Source organism: Symphalangus syndactylus, chromosome 4, assembly GCF_028878055.3.
Source record: "Symphalangus syndactylus isolate Jambi chromosome 4, NHGRI_mSymSyn1-v2.1_pri, whole genome shotgun sequence".
Classification (NCBI taxonomy): Eukaryota; Metazoa; Chordata; class Mammalia; order Primates; family Hylobatidae; genus Symphalangus; species Symphalangus syndactylus.
Window position 1 is genome coordinate 75,327,922 of NC_072426.2, and position 17,308 is coordinate 75,345,229.

At 41.8% G+C, this 17,308-nt stretch overlaps 1 protein-coding gene and 1 long non-coding RNA gene across 29 annotated transcripts in view; one reads left to right on the plus strand and one right to left on the minus strand.

Annotated features, from left to right (window-relative positions):
* PARD3 (par-3 family cell polarity regulator) overlaps positions 1-17,308 on the minus strand; it is a 712,145-nt gene that overhangs the window by 85,806 nt on the left and 609,031 nt on the right. The window lies entirely within an intron of this gene.
* On the plus strand, positions 645-6,481 carry LOC134736402 (uncharacterized). Its single transcript, XR_010120404.1, has 3 exons — positions 645-3,438; positions 3,864-4,028; positions 6,445-6,481. It is a non-coding gene; the product is annotated as an uncharacterized lncRNA (long non-coding RNA).

The following is a 17,308-nucleotide window of genomic DNA, read 5'->3' on the forward strand; positions in this document are numbered from 1 at the left end:
TGTGAAAACTAAACCCACGTAAAGGGCTTATGCAGTGCCTGGGGCACAGAATACGCATTCAAGAAATATTAGCTATAATAGAATTGGTTTACTTTCAACTTACTTCACTCTTTCTTAGCCCAATTATTCATACTTATGCCACTCAATTTGCTCTTATCATGACTCTTCCTATCATTTTAATCAATTCTGTTGCTGGCCTGTGAGCTCCTTTGTCTACAGCTTTCTAGAAATAAGTGACCCAGACGGAGTTCTGTACTCCTGTGCTCTGCAGGGTTACGTGGCGTACAATGACCACATCTCCACTTTGTGACATAATACATAATACCTTTGAATAGAGTACATTAAGCTCCGCTTGTTAATACCCCATCAACTCTAGTTAAAGAGCACTCTCATTTGAGAGTCACTTAAAAAAATCACCTTTATTCTGAATATCTTGGAATCTCCTTATATTGCCCTGGTTCTTATGTTGATGACAATTTTTGATACCATACAGGATGGTCCTAGCTCCCATCTTAAATTGAACAATGCTTGAGACAAATGATTTTCACGACAGTAGCATTTCTTGTTACTTACTTTTGACTGTATTGTCTTTTGAGTTACAAATACTTTGTGCCCTTTTCTTTTCTTTTTTTCTTTTTCAGATGGAGTCTCGCTCTGTCGCCCAGGCTAGAGTGCAGTGGCTCAATCTCAGCTCACTGCAAGCTCTGCCTCCTAGGTTCATGCCATTCTCCTGCCTCAGCCTCCCGAGTAGCTGGGACTATAGGTGCCCGCCACCACGCTTGGCTAATTTTCTGTATTTTTAGTACAGACAGGGTTTCACCTGTGAGCCAGGACGGTCTCTATCTCCTGACCTCATGATCCACCCACCTTGGCCTCCCAGAGTGCCCTTTTCTGTTCTGATTGCTAATGCAGGTAAGGAGACCAGCCCAAAGGCCTGTGTCTGGGTGACAGCCCACGAGGTGCCTCCCATGCTAATTCTTTTGATACTGACGTTACTTTGTCCATCCACCTCACGAAATGGCTGGTGGTATCTGGAGGCCAGGGAGGCATTATGCTTTGCCACCCTGTGCCTTCCCATTTGCACCCTCTACATGAGCAATGTTCAGCTCAAAACCAAGTTAAATTAATCTGAAGAATGCAGGGTCTTCAAAAACTGTGTTCTCCCGATTTAAAGTGTGTGTATGTACACACACTTAGCTCATAATCTTAAATGATTTATCACAGTGACCAAATACCATCTATTGTTAGGAAAAATGCTTGCTTGCTTCTCAAGATTGAGCTGGCTTCTGACTATTCACAGATGCTCTTCATGTGTTAACTACTCAATCTGAGGGGACTCACTGGACCAGGCCTGGAATGAAACCTTCCCCCTCCTGGTTTTTGTCCACGAACTCCTAGTTCAGAATGAACACTTAGGACTACACGTTCTCCTCTCAGAAGAAACACAGACCACCTGCCCATTCCCACCAAACAAACCTCCTCAGAAATCAACCTCCAAGCTTCCAGCATGTGTTCCTTTGTCAAACCTTCAACAATGTAAACATCATTAATTTGCATTTAATGACTTTGGGACATAAAAATTGTTCTATCCCTTCTCTCTTACTTAGACTAGGTGTATGCTGCGTGAGCTAATAAATTCAGGCCTCCAGGTTACCTTAAAGTATTTTTAACACAAGTTAACTAGTTCTTCGTTTGAATTCTCCACTATATTTTGCTGGGTAACCTTTGCTCCTACTGCAGGGGGTGAGCTGTTATTTATTTATTTATTTTGAGACAGAGTCTCACTCTGTCGCCAGGCTGGAGTGCAGTGGCGCGATCGCAGCTCACTGCAACCTCTGCCTCCCAGGTTCAAGCGATTCTCCTGCTCCAGCCTCCCAAGCAGCGGGGACTACAGGCGCACACCACCATGCCCAGCTAAGTTTTGTATTTTTAGTAGAGACAGGGTTTCACCATGTTGGCCAGGATGGTCTTGAGGTCTTGATCTCTTGACCTCATGATCCGCCTGCCTCAGCCTCCCAAAATGCAGGCGTGAGCCACTGCACCTGGCCAAATCTGCTGTTATTTAATGAGAAGCTAAAAGTGAAAAATGGTTTTCGGACCTTGCTATTCACATTGCAGCTTCTAACATTAACAATGATAACAGCAAGATTCAGAAATTAAAGTTGTAAAAAATTCAATAAGCCAAGCAAATAGATACTTTCTAGCCAATTTTAAAATTACTTCATTTTTTGATCTTAAGGAACCATATTAAATTCAGGATAATGCAGCTATTTTAAAAAGAAGATAAAAATCACACATAATGCTGGTGATTATGAGTTTCACATTTTTGTCTTTTTTTCTGGAAACAGTCAACATTCACTTCGTGACTCAGCAAAAGACAGATTTATCATATTTCACTAAGTTCCAACCTGGGTATCAATTTTAACTAAAGTTAATTAAAAATCCAGAAGAATGCCTATTTGAAATCACTAACTGCTGTGTGTGTGTGTTTGTGTGTGTGTGTGTGTGTGTGTGTGTGTGTGTGTGAAGAGATAACTGGAAGGATGATCCTAGAAGATGTCAGTGGGAAGTGGGGTCATTATTATTTTTTCTTTATATTTTTCTGCATTTTAGAACATTTATAATGAATGCTGTTACCTTATTTAAAAAGTTAAAATTATTCTATTTTGATAGAAAATTTTCACTACCTGTCATTTTGTTTTACAACAGTCAACTGAACTGTACCTTGATGTCCTTTAGAGATTACAAAAATTGCCCCAAACAGTCAACCCCTTAGAAAGGTGTCAAAAAACAGACAAATACAGAGGGAAAGTCAAACAGTCAGATTTAACCCCAGGCCTCCCATGTATTTGGGACTGTGTCACGATGGGTGATCATTAATGCTCAGGAGCCCTGCTCCATTGTGGAACAGCTGTAACAATGTCAGACCAATCTGGTTCAACTTTTATGTAACCAAGCTGTGAGTTGCTTTTCGGTTGCCATGGACTCTCAGGTTAAAGGTCACAAAACCTGGGCATCCCTAGATGATCCAAGCATGCAACCATGGTCAGAACCTAAGCACTGGGACCAAGGAATGGGACAGAATTAAGTGGACATTACATGGCAGGATCCAGAATCCAATAAGATGGAGCTCTGGCATCACCCCATGACGGGATCCAATCAGATTGTGCCTCCCAGCATCACCTCATCTCAAAATCCAATCAGATTGGACCTCATTATCCTATGCTCATAAAATGCAACCCAGGCCTCAGCTTTGGGAGATAGATTTGAGCATATCTTCCTGTCTCCTTGTCAGTCAATTCACAATTAACCTTGCTTGCTATAAAAACCTAGTGCTTTGGTGTTTGGCTTTCTGTTGTGAACAGGCAAATGGACCCAGTTTGGTTCGGTGACAGGGCTTAGCCTGGAGAAGCCACAGACATCTCACACATGGAGCTGGTATGAGGTCTAAGGGGTATTTGCCCTAAGCTGACAATCCCCAGTGGCTGGTCAGTGAAGGCAGAGCTCAGAGTCAATGAGGTCATGGCCATGGTTTCATGAGGGTGACCAGGGAGCTTTGTTCTGCCCTACAGCCATGGGCGGCACCCCTAACCCCGGTTACCTTCAGCAAAGCCTGGCCTGCTGTGTTAAGCAAATCTGAAAAACCTGAATAAAAGCATGAATAGAATTTTAAAAAATAGGAGTATCAAACATTTACTTCCTACTAGTTGTGGAGCAAGAGCACCTCCTTCCTACTTTCAAGAATAAAGGATGCAAGCTTTCCCTTCTGAGCAAGTGATTAATGAGAACCAGAGAAATCAGTAACTGGGCCATAAAACCAGGCAAGTTCCTCGTTAGAGCAATTTCTACCTGGCTTCTCCTAGGTTCTTTAGCAACAAAGACTATTCGAATGTGTTACAACTGCCCAACCCAAAGAAAACAGAATACCACGTCCATGAAAAACGGTTTAGTGATTCCAGGATATTGTGTTATTATCCTGAATTTGGTAAAGTAGAGGAAATCATCTTGACAGCCATGAAACATGATTGGTAAATGAAGGTCATGGTCAAAGAAAGTGGATTTTTATAAATGAACTATCTTTGTGAGCTATGATCATGTGGATCTTGGTTACAAATAACAATCATAATCACAATTGATCTCTAGCCATGTTAAGCGGCTTCAATTCATTATCTCAGTTCATCCTGAAAACAACCTTGTAAGATAGGGAGTTTTATAATTCTTCTTTCATGGAAGAATATAGCTTATAGAGTTTAAGTAACTGGTATAATGTCACCTAGCTAATTAGAGGCAGGAAGAGCAAGACCCGAGACTGCTGACTTCCAACACCTCTTAAGCAATAACAGGAAAAAAAAAAAATCTTCGTTCTCCTGCAGAGAGTAAACTTATTGGGGGATGGCTGATTATTTGTGGTTGCTGCCCAATGGAACTTTTGCCAAAGGCTGAAGAGTTAACAAACCCTCAGGAGAGGCAAGAAATGCAAGTCAGGAAATGAATCTGCGGCAGCAGATGGGGTCTATCTGCCTCCTTGCCTCATCTCTAGTTAAGGAGTCTTAGTCTGTAGCAGAAAGAGGAAACTGTTGCCAGCCCTCTGCCCATCCGTCACATGGCTTAGTACTTATTGAACCCTGATAAGGCATCAACAGCACATCAGTGATGGTCCAGCCACTCACTAGATGGACAACAAAAAATAGAGGACTAGCTGCAGACACAGAGTCATGACAACAGGAAAAGGAGGGGACAAAGCATTAGTTACTAGGCTACTGGCTTTCTCCACTCTAGGGATATTGCTGCATTATGGAACAAAAGCTCACACGCAGACGCCAGGGCTATAAGAGCAGATGGTTTTTCAGCTGGCTGCAGTGGTCGACACAGGCATCTCAATGAATGTAGCTGTTCCTGCATCAGCTTCTGCTATTTCAGAATCAGAAACAGGGAAGACACTGAACAAACCCTCTGGCAGCTCCTTGGCAACCCCCTGCCCCCCACTGCCTGCCTTTCCTCCCTCCAATGTATGTGTGAGTGCCTGTGTATACATGCAGACACACGCACCTGCCAAATTATCTTTATAAACTGTATCTGTTTACAGGGAGGCTTCTTGGAATACGAAAGGCATGGGATTTAGAGACAGACAGAACTGGGTTCCAATCCCATCTCTGTCACCATGTACTATGGGCCACTCTGAGTCTTTAAGTTCTCATCTGTCGAAGAAAGATGCAGTCATGTACCTTGGGGGAGCTCTGAGGATAAAGGGAACCAAGGCAGGTTACTGAGCTAGCAGTGTGGCATACTGCACTCAATGAATGCTGTTCACTAACACTTCTGTTCGTTGCTGCTTCAAGAAAGGCTAAGAAATCATTTTATTTCCACTGAAAAACTTATTGGAAGAAAACAGTATTCTCTCATTATTTAAAAGCAGTATTTTATAACAAAGGCAGATCCTTATCTCGGCATAAAAAGTTTATTTAAATAAATTATGAAAAAATCAAAGAGAACTATAAATAGAAGGAAATGAAAAGCCATTTATACTAAGGGCATAGAATGCTTTGGAGAGAGAAGTTTCAGTTGCTGGTTCATCTCTTCAGAGTGCTGAAAGTGACTCTTTCAAAAGGGGAGCCATGTTTTAAAATTTTATCTTTAAATTAACATACAGTAAAATGGACTTTTTTGTGGTATGCAGTTCTGTGTGTTAAAATTCAAAGAGTTGTCCACCCAAAAAATCAACTCTAGGGTATGTTAAAAAATAAAATGAATTTTAACACATCAAGAGATTCCTGTACTAACCACACCATCAGGATATTATTGTAAAAACTGAAGGGAAGAAACGTGGTTCTGTTTCGCAAACATTCACTGAGCACTCACTTCTGCTGACCCTTGTGCTGGATGCCAGGGAGGAAACACTGAAGGACAGGAGCCCCGCCCCAGTGCACCATTGCTCTTGGAGAAAAGGATCAGGGGGCTTGCAAAGTATCGTTTTTTGTTTTTATTTTTACTATTTTTAGCCAGTCAGATTTTAGCAGTGGGGGGTTAACACCAACTTTTGTGACACTAACATTAATAAGTTCTGATAACCCACTACCATCGAACCAGACTATTTTTATTTCTTTTAGAGACAGGGTTTCTCTTTGTTGCTCAGGCAAGAGTGCAGTGGTGTGATCATAACTCACTGCAGCCTCAACCTCCTGGGACCAAGCAATCTTCCTGCCTCAGCCTCCGGTGTAGCAGAATTACAGGCACATACCACAATACTCGGCTAATTTTTAAATCTTTTATAAAGATGGGATCTCACTATGTTGCCCAGGCTGGTCTTGAACTCTTGGCTTCAAGCAATCCTCCAGCCTTGGCCTCCCAAAGTGCTAGGATTATAGGCATGAGGCATTGCATTTGGTGAAAATATTTTAAAGACTTCTGAACATATTCATTATGTATACCTTCAACTTTTTACAGATAAGAGGTGTGAAAGAGCCCACTGATATTGACAGCCACTCTTTGGAAGAGGAAAGCATCATTTCTAGTCCAAATGTCCACTGCATAAACGATACAGGCATGTTAACAGAGGTACAGAAAGCTAAGTGACTTTACCACATCACACAGATGATCAAGAACCAGGCAAGAGACTAAAACTTTGCTCAACATATCTGAGAACTCAACAAAACATTCTCTTCCTTTTACTCCCTGCTGCTTTTGCAAAGGGTGGCATTTCTTATATGCATCAATATAGCCAAATTACATTCTAGAATCTATTCTTTATACGAGTTTATCTCCAATTTAATAACAGAAGGAAAAAGAAGGGTCTAAGTATGTGCTTAATATGTTACTTTCCTGGCAATACTTGAGGCACAATACATGAATCTATTTCCCTTACTGTGATGTACAAATGGCTCAGATTCAGAAAAAAACACAATGGTAAACCCTCTCAGTGACAATGGCTGTACTGAGCTGGCTGTGACTGAGAAGCAGCCACAATGTCTGGCATCCTGAGAGGCTAGAACTTCAATTCACTGAGGTCTGCACTTGAACACAACCAAATGGGCACAGTTACCTTTTGCTAACGCCCCTACTCCAGCACCCTGGCCGCACTGCCAGCTGCAGCCCCAGTGCACACATCCCCAGTTTCTCGCTCTGCCTGTGCCAAGAAAATATGATGGTTTAATTTTGAAGGTCGTTTTATGGCACTTTGGAGTGTGGGTACACTGCAAGAGAGAGAGAGCTCTGTTTCTATTTGCCTCTGCCAATAGATAGAAAAGCAAAACACTTCAATCTATACGCCAAACCACTGAAGAATGAAGGCAAAATGGATTAACCACCCATAGCTCATACAGAGAAATTCTCATTCTAGACACAGATCAAATGAACGGCTGTTCTGAGGTTAGTAAAGCTCCCACTGACTCCCAGCCTTCTGCATTCATCTGCAAAGCTTCTGAAGCTTTCCAAATACAGTTGTCTCTTGGTATCTACAGGGGATTGGTTCCAGGACACCTTGTGGATACCAAAACCCACGGATGTGCAAGTCTATTATATAAACTGGTGTAGTATTTGCATATAACCTACCCACATCCTCTTGTATACTTTAAATCATCTCTAGATTGCCTATGATACCTAATACAATGCAAATGCTATGTAAATAGTTGTTATACTGTGCTGTTTAGGGAATAACAAGGAAAAGAATATCTGAACACGTTCAGTAGAGATGCAATCATTCATTCATTTTTTTCCCCAGGTATTTATGATCTGTTGTTGGTCAAATCCATCAATGCAGAACCCATGAACGCAGAGGGCAGACTGTATATTCAGAGACAAGTACCACCAGGAATCCACACACCTGAGTTCTATTGATCTGTCAATGCCTGGTTTTGCAACAGCAGAAGATACACTCAAGTTATAAAATAAGGGATAATGTGAAGACATTTTGTTCATGTGCAAGGGAAGTTTGGGAGATATCTAATATCTTTCAAAGAAGGTTCTAAATGCCTCAAAGATGCCTCTCATGTTATGATTAAAACTCAGTGGCAGCTAGATTGTAGTTAGAATTTTCATAAGTCAGAGTTCTATCACTTGATTACAGGTTTCTGAATAGTAAATGTGTTGACTAAGCCTAGATCTCACTTAGCAAATGGGAGGTATGTAGAAAGGTAAGTACATCAACATTTACTGATAGTGTTGACAGTATTGATGTTAATGATAACATATTCCTTTTTCAAAGAAAGTTGCAAGTACTGTGTGGAACCTCTATTAACCTCAATAGGGAAGGCACCAAGTTCAAGAGGCCACAGGAGAGACCCAGAGCAAGCGAATGACACATGGGGTTTTATTAGGGGCTTACATAAAGGAAAGAGAGTCCAGTGGCAGTGGGATGGACAAGATATCCACCTTACATATGGTCCAGTGGTGGCAGGCTGGACAGCATAACCTCACGGCGCAGTGTTGGCAGGCTGGGTAGGAAAACCACAACCACTTGCAAACAGCATGCAGTTTATACAGCGTTTTCATTTAACACCCTCCCCTTAACGACCTCCACCTCGCAACCTTCATTTAACCCAAAACTCAGGGCTCCAATCCTCCATACAGCTTGTGTTCAACAGAACAAGATGGGAGCTCAGATGTTCCTCACAGACAGGGAACAAATCTCTGGGTTGGCTACTCCTGGATGCCCTAACTTGGAACACACATTCAGATGCATCTGCCATACAGGATCATCCTAAGGGTGTGCTTATGTTATTGCTATCAGATACATTCCCCCTACAATAAGAGGATCTGAATTCATTTTCAAATTATCTTTCTTGATGTAAACACGAGCCAGCATAAGATTTTGAATTCGTGGTATCTATATTATGGCCTCATAAGCAGAAATGTGTAACTTCATAAGTAGAACACTTGTTTATTTGGCAAACTTTGGATGTGCTTCTCTTATACCTGATTACAAGTCCATTAATTTTTATAATCATATTAAATAACTCCAATAAAACTTTCAATGACTCCAGGGGAAGGTGGTTTTAGACAGTCAACTGTAATTAAGCCAAACGATTGTACCTGCATCATTATAGCAACTATAGGGAGTAATTTGAGTCTGGGGATGATTATCATCAAAAAAGTTGGAAAACAACACACTGTAAACCTTTGCATCATAAGCACATTTCACCAACATCAGCCTCAGGGCTCCAGTGAAATCAGTTAGGTGTGTTATATACCTGCGGGAAAAAAAATCTTTGATTTTATATTTCTCAACTAAGAGACATCTGATGCTGAAGTCACTGGGACTTTCAGGTGAGAATCAGCAGGAAATGAGATCTTTAACACCTGTTTGTTGAACTTGCCTAATCTGACTATATTTAGCCTGTTATGATGACATCTGAACTCAACTGATAAATATTCCTATGCTGGCCTAAATTCTCTTAACATGCTAGATAGGCCAGGTGAAATGAAAAATGTTTTCATGCGTTAGAAAACAAATTAATAAAGCATTCAAATCCATCTGCAGTGTTTTTAAAAAATTATTTTAAGAAAAACACTCTCCTCTGTTCACTTCATCAGTTTTCAGAAGTCAAATCCACAAACCTTAATCCCGTATGAGTGCGGTAAGGTGTCAGATGCAAAGGCAAGCAGAGGGACTTGAATTTTGAAAGAAGAATGCCAGGCTCTAAGAAGAGGAAGTGGTCGGCCAGGAAGAGGGTGAAGCGATGTGTGTGGTGAAAGCCTGGGAGCTGGAGAGGAAGGGGATGGCGGCAGCAGAGGCTGGGCCTGAAGATGGGCAGGGACTCACCTCCTGCACTTCCTCTTGCCCCTTCACTTTCCTAGCTTCCTCTGGGGTCGAGAAGAAGCCACATATCTTAGGATTTTGACTTGTTCCTGCTGTGGCCATTGTGGTTGGTGGCAGGCAGAACACCATAGTGTATGCTCTGGATACAGTCCCCCCATCCCTTGGGGCTGGGCATCTGATGGCTGCTGCCACTAAACTACAGCACTTCATGGCTGAGGACCGATGCTGATGTTGGGAGGAGGGGCAGCACCTGTGGCAGTGTGGGGTCTCGCCTCCTACCTCACTACTAGATTGAGGTCTTGTCCCACACAGCCAGAGAAAAGCAGATAAAGCAGATCCACATGGATCATTTGAAAAACCCTTTCACATGTATAAATCACAACAGTCAAGCATAATTTGACCGCCTCTTCACTTAAGTCCACGGAAGGGAGGAGAGGCATGGTGGGAGGTCCCAGTGCAGGTGTGGAAGGTGGCTGCTGGGCCAGGAGGAATAAGAACAGTGGCAGTCAGTGGCACAGGCTGCTTGCTGGTCCAGGGCTCTAGTGCCCCTGGCTATTCATTGCACATCTTCAGCACATTGGGGTATAAAACCAGACTACAGGTCTCAGATGTCATTTGCTATGGTGACAGTTTCAGCAAATCCAGCACAGGTAGGAAATAGGAAATGGGCGACATTTGCCTGCAGTGAGCCCCTTTTATGGCCTTCCTTCTGCTACTAAGATTTGTCAGCTCCTATTGATACACGACAGGCAAGCCCCAAAATTGGGGCTTAGCCCAGGAAGGTTCTTGGCTTCACTCAGGAAAGAACTCCAGAGCCAGTCGGTGATAGAAGAAAACAGCTTTATTGAGGACGTAGTGTTACATCTCCCTGACTGCTACTGCAGAGCAGAGCTACTCCCTGGGCAGTGGGTGGAGAGAAACAGCTCGAGGCAGTTCTACAGTCATGTTTATACCCACTTTTAACTACACGCAAATTAAGGGATGGGTTATTTACACATTTCTAGAAAAAGGGTGGTAACTTCCAGGCTGCTGCCATGGAAAGCAGTGGAAACTTCCAGGTGTTGCCATAGCAATGGTAAACTGACATGGCACCGGTGGGTGTGTCTTATGGAGAGGTGCTCTCACCTCTTCTGTTTCACCCAGTCTTCAATCTGGTCTGGAGTAAAGTCTCACCTCCTACCTCACTACTAGATCGAGGTCTTGTCCCATACAGCCAGAGAAAAGCAGTATCACCTATAATTCCACAGGATCAATCCTGGACTCTAGATTACACAGCTTCATCAACTGACAAGCACCTAGCTGTCACTTACTGTGTGCCCAGCTTTAAGCCACCATCTGCCATGGTGTGTGTTGGCACACAGGTATGCTCACCTGTGTGTTTGGTTGGCATGGGTGAGGGCTCTCTGCTTACAATTTAACTAGGAAAACAAGACTTATCAAGCCTACATCAGCAATTCACGCCTCAAATACTTCCTCCTTTATCTCACACAGGGGCTCATGATGAGTTAAGATTCAGTATTCTGATTATCTCCCATTCAAATGGTTGGTTGTTTTGTCACTCTTGGGTGGGGACAAAAAGGGAACCAAATATATTTAAAAATAAGCACAGCAGCAAGTGTTTTCAATAAGCAACCCTCACCCTAACTGCTGAGAGATGGAGCTGATTTCCTACATCTCTCAGCATTAAAGTAATTTAATGCAAACAAGTCAGGACACAGAAAAAGTGAAACCCCAGCCGTGGGGTTCTGGCAAAAGCATTTCCAATGGTAGGAGTAGAACAACAGTCCTTGGTCCTCAGATGGAGTGTCAGAGGTCACTGCAGGCTGGGACACCATGGATCAAGTTTCACTCACTTCAGGACAAAGCAAATTACACAAATAAGGCATAGAATCATTCAAGGGTTAAATGCATACACTACCTTTTCTTTTACCAAGATGGTATTTTCACCCTTTTTACAAATCCCCAAAACCGCCCACTAATGAAGAGACACAGTAAACTTTATGGACATTCCAACTGATATTTACCAAGAGTTTCGTTTTAAATATCTTAATCCCTATTTTAAATAGAAATAACCAGCATGAATCTAGTTTTTAAGGTGACACAATTTTCTTTAGAATGAACATCGAGGCTTTATTAGAAAACCCAGAATGACTGATTTTAAGAAGAATGCCTCCTGTCCTTTGTCAGAAAATAGACATTTTTCTGTCAAAAGAGGCTGTTATCTAACTTTCTGTAAAAGAGAAAAAAGTAATGAGCTCTCTCTGGATAATATATGCCTGAGCTTCTCATGCAAAGAACACACCTTTTTATTTCTCAAAGCTTGAGTACTGTCTGTGGTGTAAAACAATTGTAAGTGCCTTTGCTAATTAACAGGCTGCTTTAGCTAGAAATCAGCAGAATTGCATTTTTTAGAGACATAACCATGAACACATGATTTATTTTTTTTCTTATGTGTCTTCTAAAAAATAAAAGTCTCTGTCATGGACACAAGTCAAATCAGGTTATCATGAACTACGCTGCAAAGTGTAAATAATAACATTCATTAAAGAAGAAACATTTCAGCGAAGAAAAGTAATTGGCAATAAGGATGGTACCTAATTGAAGACTGCCTGCAGGTGGCCTGAATGGGGGCGGCAGAACCAAATTATAGAGGCTTTGCATAACTAGTTATCCAGTTGTTCAGTAAGAGAACAGCAATATTAGTGACTTCTCATCTAACGTTACTAACACGTCTCTTCTATCTTATGAATCCTTGCCAGGACCACCAGGGGAATGCCAACCTTTCAGTACGTTTTTAACAAGGCTGTTTACTAATAGATCACCCCTCATGGCACAAGCATCTATAGCTGATTTCTTGTGAAATCATTTTGCAGAGGGTTAAGGATGCAGAGAAGAGAGGTAGGCAAAGATGGCTACAGAAATGTGTTAGGCATGACCCAACGGTCCCCTAGAACTGCTCATACAGGGCAAGCGTTCAGGAAACAGGAGCTGTACCACCCAGCTATCAGTCTTTGTGAACCTCAAGGAGCCGAGGGCCATCAGAATCCTAGGCAGCCAGGTAGCTATCAGCATGGTGTGGGGTTAAATGTCTGAGGTCCTTTCAGACATTTAACAGTCGAGGGTTTTGATATCATTGAAAAAATTAAAAAGGGAGCCCACAGTTCTTCAATGAATATTAAATGTTTGAAACTTCTATAAATAAACAGACATGTTAGAATTACTCCAAGAATTTAAATACCTCAAGTTCTTTCAGCTTTCAGAAATATACTTGTCTAATAGATACATTATGGTGAAAAGTTAAAGTAATAGTATTTGAGAATGACCATTTTAATGCAAACTAAAATTTCACATATAATATTCTGACTAAGAATAAAAAAAGTAAGACAAAGTAAACTTTAACTAGAGGGAAAAAGATGACTTCAGATTTTCTTTCTACTTGGGTGACCTAGAATCCCTTCTTCCTTTAATTCTATTTCTTGGGTCAAGAGATGAACAGCACTTTCACTGAAAAATGCACTGGTTGTTTGAATGAGAAACAAACTTCATTTCACAGGAAATTTCTCATCAAAAATCTAGCAGAATATTTAGTTGGAGGGTTATTTGGTTATCAGGAGCAGGAGCCGCAAGGATTCTTTTAATGTCATGCTATTAAATATTCTCGACATGAACAAGGCAGAGCTGATGTGGAGATGTCATCAGGGGCAGTATCGGAGTTTGAACGAGGAAGAGAATTGCTTCAAGAAGCCAAGTATGGTTGATTCTGTCTTCTGTGAGATAAATGATTTTAAAATTAATGTTAGATATTAGTGTGTTGTGGGGGACAGTCAAAAATTAACATCTTTTATAAATGGAGAAAAATATTCCTCAATTCAGTTTTCCTAACCAAGAGCAAAGAAATGGGTCAGAGAGACATAGGTTCAAATCTAGGTTCCCACCAATTACTAGCTATGGGGTCTTGGCTGAGTCACTTCTCTAAGTTTCTACATATTCTGTGTACTATAATGTGGTTTTTTAAAAGTGTTCACCTCACAGGGATGCTACAGAAACCAAATGAGAAAATGCATGCAAATTCTTGGGAGAGAAAACATTTAGTAAATGTTAGCTATTATTAGTTATCATTAACATTATTACTTTTATCACAAAGTTGTTATAATGATAAAACTGTATCAGGTAAGATATTTATGGATAGAAATCCAAAATAAGTCACCACTTTAATATTTATATGTAAAATTCATCCTCAGTTACCAAAAATCTTACCTAGTGGAGATGAGACTCATTGAATTTCTAACATATATTTTATATGCTGTAAATTTATAAAATTAGCCATACATTGCAAGGCTAGAAAGTTTTAGAATTCATACCAAAATGTGAACATGTGAGTGATATTGTATCTTTATGAAATGTGCTCAATGGGAGGCCAGGACTAAGGACTTCCTAACATATAACATATAAACACCTATCTTCTCTGTTATCATAATCAATGCAAAAACAGGTCATGTGTGCACTCACACATGTATTGTGCATGTATGTATGTGTGTGTGTGGTGCAGGTGGTGGAGAGAAGAGGAATTGGAAGAGTATGAGGAATATTTGAGTTTTCTTTCTTTTATTCAGTAAGCTTGTGGTTTAATTCTTCCGTGACATGTTAATATAAGTCAGAACCACTCTTTCACTAGTGAATTGCTCCCACATACTTTGCATGTGGATGTTGGTTGAGACATTTAGTGGGCTGAGTGGCGATGGGGAGTATTTCTTTTAGACACCACCTTCTGCACTGGAGCCTGCTGGCCTGTGGAGTATACGTAACAGCTCAAGGTGTTATGACCTTTCTACTTACAAGGAGAAGAGATACATCCAGAGGTACAAAGTGGAAATAATTGATCATTCTCTCCTGATTGACATAGTAGATATTAATGATCAAAAACTTGATACCTGGGAAGGTGCTCAGACTTTCACTTCAACAAGAGTGACTCTAACTCTGTGGTCTCCTAGAGGAAGTTCACCACATCACTGTCATCACAGCCACGGCCTGGACTTGGTTCTCAGGAAATAGGGTGTCTGGGATGATTTCAACCATGTAATTTCTAGGAAAACTAGAATTCAGTGCACAATGGTCATTTAGGAATACAGACAATTTCTTCCTGACTTTTCAACACAGTGTGGTGGTAAGGGGTTGGCTGCACACTCTCCTATGACCCTGTGCCCCCAATATTAAAGGAACGTACTGTTTTTCACCTGTTCAGGTGATACCTACCAATCATAAGGGAGGACAGGTGACATGTTTATGGGCTTAGGAGGAGTGAGGAACTGTGTCAATGTCTTTGCATATGTTATCTCATTAACACGGATTAACAGAACCTACTTCACTGGGTTGACATGAGAATTGAGAACAGATACACAGCTCTTCAGCCTGTGACAGGCTCATGAAAAGCACAGATAAACATTCTTCCCTGGACCCTTCATTCTTACATTTCTGTGAGGGCAGAGAAATCACCTCCAACCAAGAGATGTGGAAATGTGTCTAGGGTCGTAAAGATAAGAAGGCGGCTGCATAAGGATTTGGGCCCAGTTCTGGCCCATCTGACCCCAAAGCCCTGGTAGGCCCTTGCCTCTGCCAAGTCACCTCCTATAAAGTGTGTGTTTCCTCTTTCAGATCACAGTTACGCCAGCGGGAAGGGAGTGAGGATACATTTACAAATGCTCAGAACTGAGTGGGGCATATGCAGAGAGAAGGCAGAAGAAAAAGGGAAAGCAGGAAACGACAGAGGAAGGGAGCAAAGTTCTAGTTAGAATATGGAAGCCAGGAGTGATGGCTCACGCCTGTAATCCCAGAACTTTGGGAGGCCGAGGCAGGCGGATCACTTGAGGTCAGGAGTTCGAGACCAGCCTGGCCAACATGGTGAAACCTCGTCTTCTAAAAATACAAAAATTAGCTGAGCATGGTGGTGGGCACCTGTAATCCCACCTACTGGGGAGGCTGAGGCAGGAGAATCGCTTCAACCCTGGAGGCGGAGGTTGCAGTGAGCCGAGATCAAGCCACTGCACTCCAGCCTGGGTGACAGAGCGAGACTCCATCTCAAAAAAAGAAAGAAAAAGGAGTAGAGATGCCTGTTCCTTTCCCCAGGATTCTCACTGTCTGTGAGCACATCAGTATCTCCACCTTCCCCGGGGTTATCCCAAAGATCTTCCCAAGGCTCTTTCTGGTATTTGGGGACACTACACTTCCTTCTTTCCATCAAGAGAAAAGGCCACTTTTTGGTATATCACGTAAGATATTACTTCTTTGGAATCTCAGAGTGCTCTAAGCTTTTTTTTTTTTTTTTTGCTCCCATATATTTCTGCTCTATTTTGCTTCCATGTGTATTTCTGCCCTCTCCTCCCATTCTCACATCTACTAACTTAAGTATGCTCAAATCACTATTATCCTAATTTAACTGATGATGCTATCAGGTGATCCATGCTGGGGAAATCAACACTTACCATCATGACTCCTCCCCCACCCCCGTGACTTTATTCCGCTGTGTTCCCACAACTTCTCCAGTAGAGATTTCTGAAACATCTCTAATAAAATCATGTCAGAACTTGAAGTCCTGTTATCTAGGTCATTCTTCTGGATCTGGTGGTTGTCAACACCTCTCTAAGCAGGCTTCAGTTTTCCTCATCTTTCTAGCCTGACCCCTGACAGCAATGTCTGCTAGCTCAAATTGGTATTGTTATTTTGTATTCTGTTCTTTTCCCACAGCTTTGTTTCCATCATTCAAAAGTCTGAATACTCTGCTAGGCTATGAGGGCACAGATATATTCAGAAAAGGGTCTCCCTTAGGGAAATAACTCCCAATGTGTCACCATAAAATGTTAAAAATACAAGGCAGACATGACCAGGACTGTACCTGGTGCCCGTCGTGGAGTAGGGAACAATGGGAAGGTCAGTCGGGGCGGGGGGTGGAGGGGGGTTTCTGAGGGGGGCAAAGGCTGCAGAGGTGGATGGAGTTCTGTGGAGCAGCTTGAAAAGCCATTAATAAATCAGGAGTTCAACCTTGTCAGAAAACCCTTACATTGAGGATGAACTGGAAAAAAAGAAACTCACAATTAAAAACCAGTTCAGAGGCCTTGCAAACATCCAGGAGAGTCTAACTTATCTTCACCAACACTGCCACCAAACCTCAGGCTCAGAGGCATCATCAGAACATTCTTCTCGAAGCCCCTTCATCTTTCTTCATCTATTTCACTCTTAAAATCAGCTTAAGTCACCCTAAAAATTCACTGGCTTCTCTTTGCTCTCCACACTATCTTAGGCCTTTCCAAAGCTTGCCCAAGTGTTTTATCACATTATCTTAATCTGTTTTGTGTTACTATCACAGAATACCTAAGGCCATGTAATTTACAAAGAAAAGAGTTTTACTTCGCCCACAATTCTGGTGGCTAGAAGGTTCAAGATCGGGCAGCCGCATCTGGCAAGCGTCTCAGCCTGCTTCAACTCATGGCAGAAAGTGAAAGGGGGGTGGGTGTGTGCAAAGAGACCACATAGCAAGAGAGAAAGCAAGAAAGAGAAACT